General features: G+C 36.1%; 1 protein-coding gene across 4 annotated transcripts in view; it reads left to right on the top strand.

Moving 5' to 3' along the window:
* LOC308611012 (UDP-N-acetylglucosamine--peptide N-acetylglucosaminyltransferase 110 kDa subunit-like) overlaps positions 1-14,443 on the top strand; it is a 98,371-nt gene that overhangs the window by 73,364 nt on the left and 10,564 nt on the right. For 3 of the 4 annotated variants that reach the window (XM_081259962.1, XM_081259963.1, XM_081259964.1), the window contains one exon: positions 2,271-2,346. The gene's annotated coding sequence lies outside the window, so the exon portion shown is untranslated. Of the gene's footprint in view, positions 1-2,270; positions 2,347-2,809; positions 2,889-14,443 lie in introns of those variants that run through there. The other variant, XR_014014744.1, reaches the window with a different exon arrangement.

Consider the following 14,443-nt stretch of genomic DNA (forward strand, 5'->3'; position numbering starts at 1 on the left):
ATATATGAAATGCCAGTAAATTTGAACATTTCTGTAAAGTGGACAATTTCCTAGCTCCTAAAGTTTACCAAAACTGACACAAGAGGAAATTTATAGCTGGAGTTCTTTCAGCAGTAAAGGAATTATGTCAATAGTTTACAGTCTTTCACCAAGAAAATACCAGACCCAGCCAGATCATTTGGGAGGTGAATTCTATCAAACTTCTGTTAAACAGATAACATCAATATTAACTAAGAAAAACTTCTAGAGATAGCGAAGGAAGAATTCTCCTTTATTCATCTTATGAAGTCTATATAATCCTAATACTTAAAATAGATTAGGACTGTAAGGAAAAAGAAATTTACAGGTCAAATTTACTTGTAAATATAAAAGCAAAAATTTTAAACTATGATATTAGCTACCCAAGTTCACTAGAGTAAGAAAAATCATGAGCAAGTTAGGTCATCCAATGAATGAAAAGGTAGTTTAAAGTCAAGAATATATATCAATAGATTGAAATCACCACATTTTATTTCTTTCATCTGTCTCTTTAAAAAATTGATAAGTACTTATATTGATCTCTGTTGTACTAGGCACTGTGCTAAGTCACTTACATATTTACTCCTTTAAACCTTCGATCATCCCTGGGGGAAAGTTCTATTTTGCTTCCATTTCTTAGCTAAGACTCTAACCCCCAGGAAAGTGAAGCAACATTTGTAAGTTTTTGTGGATGGTCAGTGATGGGACCAGTACAGGAACATCCACAGTCTGTGCTTGGAAACAGTGCCGCATGTTGACACTCACATTACAGATGAAAGGAAAGGAACCATGCACTTACCATATAGATTAAATCTCACATTCCAGGTTAAAGGAAAGGAACCATGCACTTACATTATAGATTAATACCCACATAACAGGTTAAAGGAAAAAGAAACATGTGCTTCTCTCAAAAGTTGTAAAGAAATCATATCCATTTCTTGATATATTTCCCAATTTCTTTTGCTTGTTTTCTGACCTTTGTAGTGCATTTTGCCATGAGGCAAATTTTAATTCTTATATAATTAAATGTATCCTTTTTTCTTTGTATCTTAGAAAGGTATTCCTCATGAATACTTTATTTCATGTCTCCCAGGTTTCTGATACTTTTACAGTTTCATTATTTTTTAACTTTTAACTAGTTGCTGTATCAAGAATTTAGTAATGATAGCCATATTTTCCCACTTTTGTTGAATAATTTTTGCTAGTGATCCAAAATGTGAATTTTATTTTAATCTCAATTCCCCTATGCTCTTGCATCTAATTTTAAGATGCTTCCTATTCCACTGGTTGTTTTGTCTATCTAAAATAAATGCTACCTTAATTATAATGTAATTATAATGTAATAAATGTAATTAGTCAACATAATATGACATATAATAAATAGCATATATAAAATAACAAAATATAATTTACCATATAACAAGGTCCAAGGAGAGGAAAACTATACAATCACTTGAAATATCCCGCAAAAGATAGTTTATAAAATTCAATATTCATTTTTAATTTGAAAGAAAGAGTAAAATAGGGATTGATGAATCCTTCCAAAATAAGAAGAAATTATATGTCTACAAGAGAAAGAGGTAAATGATAAACTTTAGTAACACTGGCAATAAATGCAGGACAAGATGAGGATGCCTGATATAATGTTAAAGAAAAAGTATTATGTAACATTGTTTTTGCAGCACTGTTGAGTTCAGTGAAAAGAGAATCTCATAGAAATGAGTATCTCCTTCTTCTTAATGTCTGTACACTTGTCCATTGCATGAACATAATAGCTTATTTAGCCAATATGTTACTGATCTGCATCTGGATTTCTAGGTTTTCATGGAATTTTATTATGCACAATTGTTTCAAACACTAGGACTTCCTCTTATGTTTATATCTTTTGAAAGAAACAATATCTCCACAGATGATTTATCTGTGCTGGCTGCTAGCTGACTTTGGGTACTTCTCAGTTCTTCCCTTTACCTTCCTTGTCATTATGAAAATGGAAGGCAAGAAGGTCTCCTGTTTAGAGACTGTAAAGATAGATCTTGGTGATAAAGTCTTGGTGGTAAAGGCTAAAAGTGTCAACCCAGAACAAACGTTTTTCCAGCTGTAACTATGTGTGAATCCCTTGGCTTGATTCCGTAGAGGATGTAAGACAAGACTGTAGAATCTGCCGTCAAAGTGCTTCCAGTAGGATGAGCTAAGTGAAGTATGATGGCATATGAAATTCAAGACAAAATATAATGTCTCCTTTTCTCTCCTAGCAAAACTTGGTGGAGTGAATGTAGAAGTCACTGTATGCTTTGAATTAAAGGAACACAATAAATCTTGTTTTGGAAGGTAAGTATTCTGGTCTCTTTGTCTAGAAGAAGGAAAATGAGGTTAACCAAAGTTAAACTCATAAATAATTGAGCATTAATTAAATATCTGCGGTCTATGTTTGTCTTTGATCATAATTTCTCCCAATTTATAGACCTCTTTGATACTTGATGAATCCTTGTCAAAGATGCACTTAACAATGATTATTACTTGTGTATTAGGTTTTGCCTGGGCCCTGAAGAAACTATCCTAAATTACCAGCTATGATTGTCACTTGATTTCCTCACAGAGAAAAATCAGAACCCCTTGTCTTAAGTGGCTTGGAATGTGAAAGTAGTTAGTCTCTTAGATATTGTTAGAGGACCCTAGAGAGCCCATTGGTGAAAGTTTGGAAAACATTGGGCTTCTTAAAATTGATTCTTGTAGTGCTTTAGGAAAGATCACTGAACCAAAAGGATAACGGTGTTTCTGGTTCTGTTGTTAGCGTTCTCCATGGAAACATTGCTGAAGCTTCTGGACTCAATTTCCTTCCCCATGTGTGAATGTCACTGAAAATATCCAACTCCATTCTATCCCCATATAACTTCAGAAACTACGCAAAATGAAGACTCAAAATTCATTTCAAATAATGAAATGAATATATAAGGTAGAATGGAACTGGAAAAATACCTGGTTTAAATTCTGGAAAGTACCAACTATACAATTCTGGATAAGTTGCTTACTCTTGCTTAGTCTAATTTAATGCCCATCTCACAGGAGGTTATGATGATTAATTTAATATCTTTGTATAACACACAGTGTTATGTAATTTCTTCTTGTTTTTCTTGAGTAAATTCGTATCCTTAAAGCAACTCACTGTAAACAATAGTTACTTACTTGCTTAAATTACTCTTATCTTCTATTATCACCTGAACTGTGTCCTGCTCAAGTTAGTATGTGGAAGTCTTAACCCCCAATACCTCGTAATATGACTGTATTTGGAGATAAGGCCCTGAAATAGGTAACTGAAGTCAAATGAGGTCAAATGGGTGGGCTCTAATTCAATATGACTGGTGTCCTTATAAAAAGAAAATATTAGGACACAGACATGAACAGAGAGAAGACCATGTGAAGACAAAAGGAAAACATGGCATCTACAAACCAAGAAGAGATACCTCAGAAGAAATCAATCCTGTTGACACCTTATCTCAGATTTCTAGCCTCTACAACTGTGAATGAGTAAATTTCTGTTGTTTAACCTCCCCAGTCTCCGGTACTTTGTCATGGCACCTCTAGGAAACGAATACAACTTTTTATGGCCTCCTTGTCTCAAGTTGAAAGTTCAGTATTTGGCATCATAGCTAAGAAACAAAAATATCATCTACATTCGTTGTTGTAGCCTTTCTTCCCCATTCTCATTGCCAGTAATTTCCATATTTGGGTCTGTTTTCTGTATCTTGTAAACAGAGCGTTACACTCATTTCTAGTCTTACTGTTAATATACAATAAATGTGCAGATACCGAATAGATTTTGGAGAAGTGCAACATATAGTTGGTACATGTGTGATATGTGTGTATTCATATAATTTATACTTTTTCTCTATTTTCTTCCTTTGGTGTGAGCTAAGTTTCTCTGCTTTTGTGACTAGCACTCCTGAATACTAATCCCTGAATTTAATTCACCAAAAATTATCAAAAATAATAATAATCTGGGGAAAGAGAGAGTGATAGAGGGAGATGAACAATCAGGCAAGGGCAGTACTATGAATTATTAGGGTCTTATTAATAAGATTATGTTAGTCTAGAGGAAATGACCGTAAGTATCATCAGTGAGCCCAGTTGGTCTTTACTGACTGCTAGACACATCCCTGAGTTCTGTTCTTAGTCTCCAACTGTATGATTACTACTGTCTGGAAGTATTATTTGAACAACTAAAGTCACTTAATGGAAAAGGAATATGTCTTTAGAGAAGCAACAGTCATTTTTCTATCTGATTAAAAAGCAATGTTGACTGTCTGGAAACCTCAGTCATATTTGTAAGCAGGAAAGCATTGGCTATTAAAAGTGGATGATGTAAAGAGATGAGCAGAAACTTTGGTGATAGGTATACCTGGATTTAATTCTCACTTCTACCACTTGGCAGCTGAATAGCCTTAGGCAAATTTCATACCTCCCAGAAATTCACTTAATTCAGTCTGTAAAATGGCATAATAACTTATTATAGCATCCTTTTAGGAATTTTAAATCACTTATTGAAATAAAATTACACACTATATAGACAAGTATGGATTCCTCAATAGGTGTTTGACCTTTCATTTCTCCAGTATCCCACCCCCATCAAATAAAGAAAAATACTTTTTAAAATTTATGAATATTTAATTGTTCTAAAGTTAAAGCCATAAAAATAAAAATAACCAAATGGCCTACTATCATACCATTAGAAGAACAAAAAAATAGGTCTTCATGAGAGTTCCAAATTAGAATACAAGTTTTCATTAGGCACCTGTTTATGTATGCTATTCTGCTCTTTACAATAAATAATTAAATTTAAAAGACTTATTTCCTCACTTTTAAGACTTTATTAGTTTACAAATTACATATTGACCTATGCTAAATTTTATACCGACCCATGCTAATGAATTCAGTACAGAAAACAATAAACACTGAAATCAAGCAAACTACACACACACACACACATATATATATATACATATATACACGTATATATATATATTTTATATATATATATATATATATATATATATATATATATATTACTTGAATGCATTTATATCCTACCGTGTCTCATAAATCATTGTGGTAACTCATCGGAATACAGACAATCAAATATAATGGTAAAAGCACTTAATATAAACAGGGTCAAGGATACATAGACAGAAGATGAAGAAAAGATGAGGGAAATGTGAACAGGAGGAAGTGTAGTTAATCGAGTTGTATGTTTTGCCCTTAATATTCTCTGTGTGGGGACTTCCCTGGTGGCACAGTGGTTGGGAATCCGCCTGCCAGTGCAGGGGACATGGGTTCGAGCCCTTGTCTGGGAAGATCCCACATGCCGCAGAGCAACTAAGCCAGTGCGCCACAACTACTGAGCCTGTGCTCTAGGGCTCATGAGCCACAACTACTGAAGCCCACGTGCCACAACTACTGAAGCCCCAGCACCTAGAGCCCGTGCTCCACAACAAGAGAAGCCACAACAATGAGGAGCCCGCACACCACAACGAAGAGTAGTCCCCGCTCGCCCCAACTAGAGACAGCCTGTGTGCAGCAACAAAGACCCAACACAGCCAAAAATAAATAATAAATAACTTTATTTTTCAAAAAAGATTCTCTGTGGATAAAACAACATGTAAATAATTGGTTACAAAGCCACATTATTTTAAGGTGCCAGACTGCACCTTAACAGTCTGACACAAAGGGACAGCACAGGAAAACTATTCAAAGATAAAGATTTTTAAATCTTTGCAGTTTGAAACCTTTTAGAGCAAGTGTAATGAGCTTGACACACATTTCAACACTCAACATGTTAATCACATGTTCAAAGTATGTCTCAAACTCATTGGAAATAGCTGTTGTCTCTGTCCCTGATATCCAAAACTGATCTGTGATGTGTAAAACTCAGGAGGTATTGATATCCACTTTTTGGCATCTGAACAGGAAACAAAGTTGTTTTGCAGTGATAATAAAGAATGAAGTAAATGCAAAAGGATACAAAAGACAAAGTACTGAGGGAATGTATTAACAAAACGAGTCAAACTAAATTCTGGTGAACTGGGGCCTACGATTGTACACACTCCATGGAAATACCCCAGCCTAAATACTGGCATACGAGGAAGGGTACTGCGAAGCCCATCACAGTATAATCCTTTAAAATGTCCCTTTCAAGGTTGGCTCCACTCAACACTGAGTATAGGTAATCTTCCCATGTGGCAGAAACACTGGCTGCCCAATGATTGACCAAGAAATTAACACACTAATGAATAAATGATGCTAATTTATTTCTATCCCTGACAACGGGAAACAACACACACTCTGTGTCAATGGTATGTCCTCTTTCCCACTTTTCTAAATGGTAAATTATGGTTTTCCCTTCATTGCTTTATATCATGTGTGGCAGGCATGTTGGGAAATGGCTATCAATGGTTCTGTTATTGATTTCTACCTTCATTTCACTGTGGTTAAACAAGATACTTTGTATGATTTCAATTTCTTAAAAATGTATTGGTACTTGTATTGTGGCCTAACATATGGTCTCTCCTGGAGAATGTTCCATGTGTACTTGAGAAAAATGTGTATTCTGCTGTTGTTGAGTGGAGTGATCTATATATGGCTGTTAGGTTTAGTTGGTTAAATGTGTTATTCAGTCCCCCTACCTCTCTACTGATCTTCTGTCTAGATGTGTTATCCATTATTGAAAGCAAGGTATTGATCTCCAACTATTATTTTAGAACTATCTATTTCTTCCTTCAATTCTGTCAATGTTTGCTTTCCATATTTGGGGGTTGTTTGGTACATATATGTTTATAGTTGTTATATCTTCTTGATAGATTGAACTTGCTATCAACTTATAGTGGCCTCCTTTTCCTCTTGTGATAGTTTTTGATTTAAAGTTTTTTTTGTGTGATATTAACATAGCCATCCCAGATCTATCTTCCTTCCTTCCTTCCTTCCTTCCTTCCTTTCTTTTTCTCTCTCTCTTTCTTTTTTGTTACTATTTGCTTGGGATATTTTATGCTATGCTTTAGCTTTCAAGCAACTTGTGTCTTTTGCAATCAAGTGAGTTTTTTGCAGACAGCATATACTTGGATTATGGTTGTTTTTAAAGTCCATTCTGCCAATGCTTATCTTTTTATTGGAGAGCTTAATCCACTTACTTTTTCAAAAATTACTGATGAGGAAGAACTTAATTCTGTCTGTTTCCTGCTTGTTTTCTGTATGTCTTATGCATTTTTTGCCCCTCATTTACTCCATTACTGACTTCTGTGCTTAGCCGATTTTCTTGTGGTGAACCCTTGATTCCCTTTTCATTTCTTTTTGCATATAGTCTATTGATATTTTCTTTGTGGTTCTCAAGAAGATTACATTTACCATTCTAAAGTTAAAACAATATAATTTCAATTGAAACCAACTTCAGTAGCACACAGAAACTCTGTTCCTCTACAGTTCCATTCCTCCTCTTTACATTATTGTTGTCACAAATTGCACCTTTATACTTTGTGAGCCCAATAACATGAATTTATGATTATTTTATGCATTTGTTTTTTCAATCATGTAAGAAATAAAAAGTAGAGTTACAAGCCAATAACACAATACTGACTTTAGTATTTGCCCATGTATTTATCTTTACTGGAGATTTCTATTTCTTTCTACACCTTCGAATTGCTGTCTAGTGTCCTTTCATTTCAACCTGAAGGTTCAATTTAGCATTTCTCCTAGGGCAGTGGTAGGAAGTTGTAAAACAAACGCCCTCAACCTTTGTTCATCTGGGAATGCGTTAATTTCTCCCTAAGTTTTGAAACCAGTTTGGCCAAATATAGAATTCTTGGTGGACAATGTTTTTCTTTCAGCACTTTAAATATGTCTGGCCTCTTGCTTCCGTGGTTTCATATAGGAAATTAGCTCTAATCTTTTTGAGGATCCCTGCTTTGTAACAAATTTCTTTTTTCTTTCTCCTTTGGGAGAAAAGATTCTTTCTGTCTTTTGGCTTCTGAGAGTTTGATTGTACTGTTTCTTACTGTGGGTTTCTTTTGGTTTCTCTTAGTCCTGAAATCAGCCAAAGATTTATAGCAACCAAACACATACTGAACCAGGGAAGAGGCAATTTGAAAATGGCAGGAAAGCTTTGTGGCATTTTTACTTGCCCTTGCCCCATCCACTGTTAGTGTAGTGATGTTCTTAAAGTGGTGGAGTCTTAATGCAGTGATAGTCTTAAAGTAGCAGCAGACCATTCCTAGTATGGGACCCTCAATCCTGCTTCAGGAGGGAGCAGAAGAGACCGTACTGTCAGATTATTATGTGTATCTGTTCTAACCTGTCTGGGAGCTACCTGAAGGACTGACACAAGATGCTTATCTCTGCCTTAGCTAACTTGGAACACAGTCTGGAAAAGCAGCGGTCATTGCTCAAAAAAAGTGCAAGGTGAGCTAACAAAGCACAGATGGCTGGGGCAGAAGACTGTGCATTGAAATACAGTAGACCACAGAAGATGCAGGAGCCAAAGTTGGTGGAGATTCTTTGGGAAATTAGAACCTACAAAAAGTACACATGTGTCCGGAGAAACTAAGAAAGCCACATGCATACTCAAGATAAGATGCATGTTCTGAAAACACCAGAGGAGTCTCTAAGCTTTGACCATGGGCTGAGCCCTGAACTCAATGCAGGTCAGCTAAATGTTGAAGGAGTGATCCAGCAATCTGCACAATGGGCAGAGGTGTGTGGTTTTGAGTGTGCATGTGGATGTGCTTGTGTATATTTATTTTTGTTTGTTTTAGGTGCAGGAATTCAAGGAAATCTCTGTCAAAACATTAGCTAAACATGAACTAAAGGAACAGAGACTTCAGTGCGTACATACGATAAGGAAAACAGTCATTGCAAAGATAGTTTGGAAAGGTCCCTAAACAGACTACTACAGCCTTGAACAATCAAAAGCCCAGGAAACCCTGGGAAAGTGGGAGAATCTGATTTCCATAGATACCACATTATAATATTTGAAAGACAAATTTTCAACCAAAAAAATCACAAGGTATACAAAGACATGAAAAAGTATGGTCCATTTAAGAAAACAAATTAATTGATGAAACCATCCCTAAGGAAGCCCAGACATTTCTCCATTGCATATTCTTGCCTCCTTTGTCATAGATTCATTGACCATGAGTGCATGGGTTTCTTTCTGGGCTCTCTATTCTGTTCCAGTGATCGATGTTTTTGTGCCAGTACCATACTCTTTTGATTACTGTAGGTTTGTAGCACAGTCTGAAGCCAGGGAGCATGATTCCTCCAGTTGTGTTCTTCTTTCTCAAGACTGTTTTAACTATTCAGGATCTTTTGTGTTTCCATACAAAGTTTAAAATTATTTGTTCTAGGTCTGTGGAAAATGCCCTTGATATGTTGATACAGACTGCATTGAATCCGTAGATTTCCTTGGGTATGATGGTCATTTTAACAATATTAATTCTTCCAATCCGTGACCCTGGTATATCTTTCCAGCTGTTTGTGTCATCTTTAATTTCTTGTATCAGTGTCGTATAGTTCCCTGGGTACAGGTCTTTTACCTCCTTAGGCAGATTTATTCTTCTGTATTTTATTCTTTTTTACGTGATTGTAAATGGGATTGTTTCCTTAATTTCTCTTTCTGATAGTTCACTGTTAGTGTATAGAAATACAATAGATTTCTATATATAAATTTTGTATGCTGCAAATTTACCAAGTTCATTTTTGAGCTCTGATAATTTTTTGATAGTGTCTTTCAGATTTTCTATGTATCCTGCCATCTGCAAACAGTGACAGTTTTATTTTTTCCTTTCCATTTTGGAGTCCTTTTATTTTTTTACTTTTCTTGTCTGATTGCTGTGGCTAGGACTTCCAAAACTACCTTCAATAAAAGTGGTGAGAGTGGGCATCCTTGTCTTGTTCCTGATCTTAGGGGAAATGCTTTCAGCTTTTCACCATTGAGTATGTTAGCTATGAGCTTGTCATATATGGCCTTTATTATGTTGAGGTATGTTCCCTCTATGCCCACTTTCTGGAGAGTTTTTACCATGAATGGATATTGAATTTTTTTCAAAAGCTTTTTCTTCATCTATTGAGATGATCATATGGTCTTTAGTCTTCAATTTGTTACTGTGATGATAAGAGACCTAAGACAGCTACAGAGGCTAAGTGACCTTTCCCTCCCTGAATTGGTAGGTATCCTTGTTCTGCCTTCTAATTGAGTTAGTATCTGAGTAAAGAACTGCCAGGTGTCATTTAGTTCACAATACACTGCTGTGGCAATATAGAAATGAATTTGCCTAAATCATTTGGCTTTTCTAAATTATAGTAAATGAATATACTGAATGAATACTTCAACTTAAGGAAATGTTCTTAAAAATATATTAATGTAGGGACTTCAGCGGAGAATTGTAAACAAAATAAATAATTCAGGTAAAATTAAAGTACACTCAGTTGTATCCAGTTTCCTCTTGTAAATCTCTCTTTTTCATGTGAGTGGACAGTCACTGGAGAATATCTGTCTTGGGGCTAAGGAAATCTAAGCCTTCTTGGCCACACTGTATTCTCTTATGTCATTTAATAAAGACACCAGTTGGGTTGCTGAAAAAATAGTGGGAAAAATCAATCCCTCACATCCAAAGGGCAGCTCTTGAAAATATGTGGATTGTTGTAGTCGTTTTGCTCTTCTGGCCTCAGAAGTTCTAATCTTAACCTTAGCCCCTCATGCAGAGAGACTTTTTAAACCAATTCGCACATTACTCATTATGTGACTGTTGAATAAGAGAAACCCAGCTCTTTTCCTGTGCTTTCAACCAGTTATCTTCTTCAAAAATTTGTTTGGATTGTTATACCTTATTCTTGCCTGGCAAGGGACTTATGGGAAGGTTCTTATTGTTTGAAAGTTTGGTGCCAGTATCTGCAAAGAAAGAAGAAAGTAAAGAAGGAAAGGTGTGTTTATCAAACATCCCAATAGTGAAGGTGTGTGAAAGCAACTTTTGAAAAAGTGAATCTGTCCGAGTTTAGCCGTATTATTACATCTTATTTTATTCATTGAACATAAATAATTATCAGTGAATCCTTTCTAGATTTTCTAGTTTCCCAAAGTTCCCTGTATTCACATTCTAAGCTGAAAAATGGTATTTTAAGTCACTGCTCTCCACCTTATATTATTTATAATCACCCTCATGACCTCTTCCTTCAAAGAAACGTGATCCTGAGAAGTGTCCTTTGTTTGTCTTTGTGGAAGAAGTGATGTGGATGCATCCTGGAGACCTGTGAGATGTTTAAATTGTGGCCTAATGAAACTAGGATGGAGAGTTCTGGAAAGATCTGGAAAGATGGCTGGTAGAGTGTGGCCAGATGTGGGAGAAGAGAGACGTACAGAGAGAGGGAGAGGAAATTTTCAGAGGGAGAAAATTAAACAAATAATTCAATAAGTTTTGTTGTGTGGTGTGGGATGCAAGCCTTTCTCCCCCCCTTTCCTTCACAATCTCTTTGTTAAAGACTGTGTTTTTCATTAGTTTTACTAAGATAGGATTTGCCGTTTTCTTTGGATACTGAGAATGGACCCATGGAAACAGTTACATTTGGGTTATCTCTAACTATCTTTAATGAAGAACATAAATATTGGCCACTCTATCTATGCACATGCTATCACCATGCCTTTTTTGTTCTCTGTTCATATATCTAAGTCCTCTTCTTGAGGTCAATCTCAAATCTCATCTGAAATGTACATTTATTGATAGATTCAACCCATAATGAACTGTCCCTTCTTTGTCCTCCTTAGGCTCTGATTATTTATAAAAACTCATTTTTGAACTTAGAAACTGTCCAATATGATATATTAGTTATTTCATCAACATCTTTTATATCCTCAACACAGTTATAAGCTTTTGTGGGGCTGGGATCATACATTCTGTAATTTTTCTCAGTACTTACACTTACTTTGATAGAAAGCGCATTCATTCATCTAAACATCATTTATTGAGTGTTAATTAAATGTCTCAACTCAGTAAATATTGTTGGAATGAATGCATGCATGAATGAGGGAGTATGCAATAGGTAGCCTAATGTACCGCCCGATGTGAAAAAACCAAAAACATAAACACAAAAGCAAGCCAAAAAGTGGCCCAGGACTTTCTGTAAAATATCCTGCTTTTGTTGGATGAGGCCATGAAAATCAAGATGCTCCTGAAAGGTCTTAAGAGCTGACCAAGAATAGTAAACAACTGAAATTCTCTCAGGCTTATTCAACCCTATCACTGGACACATTTATACCTCTCAGGAATGTTATTAAAAGAAGAGATTAATAAAGCTTTTATAGATGAGTTGATAAATCTCTAAATATTTAAATCTTCATTTCCTCCTAGGTGTCTCTATTTTGGGTTTCAAAAGATTTCAAGAAACCACAGGATAATTAAAAAATTAGACATTAGCTTTCTTACCTTCATGTTTTTTGATGGTAAACACATTTTATTTTCTCCATAGTGCTGCCCAATTTCCACCAGTACAGTTCTTAAGTGAATTTTGCTCTGGATGGTGGGATATATAAGATGTCAATGAATTGTTTGTATAGGTTTTAGAATTCTTCAAAAGGGCCTGGCCATGGAAATGCATTGAATATTACTTAAATAAGTAAAGTAACTTCCTCAGAATTATTATTCTATTCTGGTTAGGATACTCTCTGCCCTGGTTTGTTAAAATTTCCCTCTAGAGTGGTTTTAATTTTGTTTCTGATAGGGTCCTAGGATTTATTGCCACACCCATCCTGCATCTGTTTTTCTTTGAATTACTCTCCTTGCATTTGCTGATTCCTACAGGGCCTTACAGGTTAGTGACAACCTGGCCATCACAACTCTGGGAAGGCCTACTTTTCAGAGGTGTTGATGTTTTCTGTACATGAAGGTTTTCAAGAGATACCAATCTTCCTCACCACCTCCCTTGGCCCTCTTAATGGACTAAGCAGTTCCTCATGAAATTTCTGTAGGATATCTGTACTAACTTCTCAATATTGTTCCATCCTGGGTCTAAATTCCTGGCCTCAAGGTAATGTTAGATTTCTAGCTCCAGCCCCTATTTACATAAGGCCTATACTAAGGAACGGAACCCATAGACATCAGTCTGCTCTTATTTCTCTGGATTTAATTTCTCTGTTACTTTCTGAAACATGCAGGTGTTCCTTTCTTTCTTTTAATCTCAGCTATGTGCTTTTAACTTTTTCAAAATTGACCCAGAATTTACATGTGTCTCCAGTAAGAGTACATTAAATTGAGCTTAGTCTGCTCTTCTACTGGCATATTTGAGATCCAAATAATTTGCTACTTAACTGGATTCAGTTACCTGTATATTTCAGGCACCTAAAACTCACCATGTTCCAAATTTCCCCCTTTATTGTTAGTAATTTTCTTGGGAATCTGGATAACATTAGATGGAATAAAGTTAGTGAGTGGCCCAGGATTGCCTGAAATTTTGTTTGTCAGAGTGGCCAGGGAAAGTTAAGCAAAGAAGACAACCAAATGAAAAACAGAATCACATTATTATGGCTGAGACAAGATTCCATGCAGAGCTCTCTGTAGAACTGGGTTGGGTCATAACTTATGCCAGAGCTCTAGGTGGGGTTGACACCATCTCATGCCAAGCTCTCAGTTCTGGGCTAACGTCATCTCTGGTCCACTCTATGGAGTGGAGACTTTGGAGGAATGGCCAATGTGTTCTGCGGTGTAGGAAGAGGGAAATTGTGAACGTTACTTTCTAAATTGTGGAGGAACTAACCACTGTAAATGTGCCTTGAACTATGGTTTTTAATTTGACCAGTCAGATCAATGACTTTCCCCTTGAATGAAATGCTGCTACGTATATGAGCAGAAAAACAAAACTGGTATAAGGAATAGATAGCTAGTGGGAAGCAGCCGCAGAGCACAGGGAGATCAGCTGGGTGCTTTGTGACCACCTAGAGGGGTGAGATAGGGAGGGTGGAAGGGAGGGAGATGCAAGAGGGAAGAGATATGGGGACATATGTATATGTATAACTGATTTACTTTGTTATAAAGCAGAAACTAACACACCATTGTAAAGCAATTATACTCCAATAAAGATGTTAAAAAAAAAACTAGTATAAGGAGATGGAGAGACTGGGAGTCTTATTTTCCCAGCAATTCACTTTTCCTCGACCACAACCTTCCCTTGAGTCTCCTAGACCTTGGGGATGATCGCAACCCCTTGGGTTGGGTGATGGCAACCCCATCTTCACTAGAACCTCTATAGTTAACTTTGATTTTTCCCACTCCGTCTATCCATCCCATGTATGCAGTCAGACATTTGATCTTGGACTTTTACTGACAAAATATCCTTGAATATAACCATTTCTTTTCACTCCCACTGCTACTGCTTTTGTCACTGCCTTAACTAGGGC

Source organism: Mesoplodon bidens (genome assembly GCF_964165515.1).
Source record: "Mesoplodon bidens genome assembly, contig: HAP1_SCAFFOLD_49, whole genome shotgun sequence".
Classification (NCBI taxonomy): domain Eukaryota; kingdom Metazoa; phylum Chordata; class Mammalia; order Artiodactyla; family Ziphiidae; genus Mesoplodon; species Mesoplodon bidens.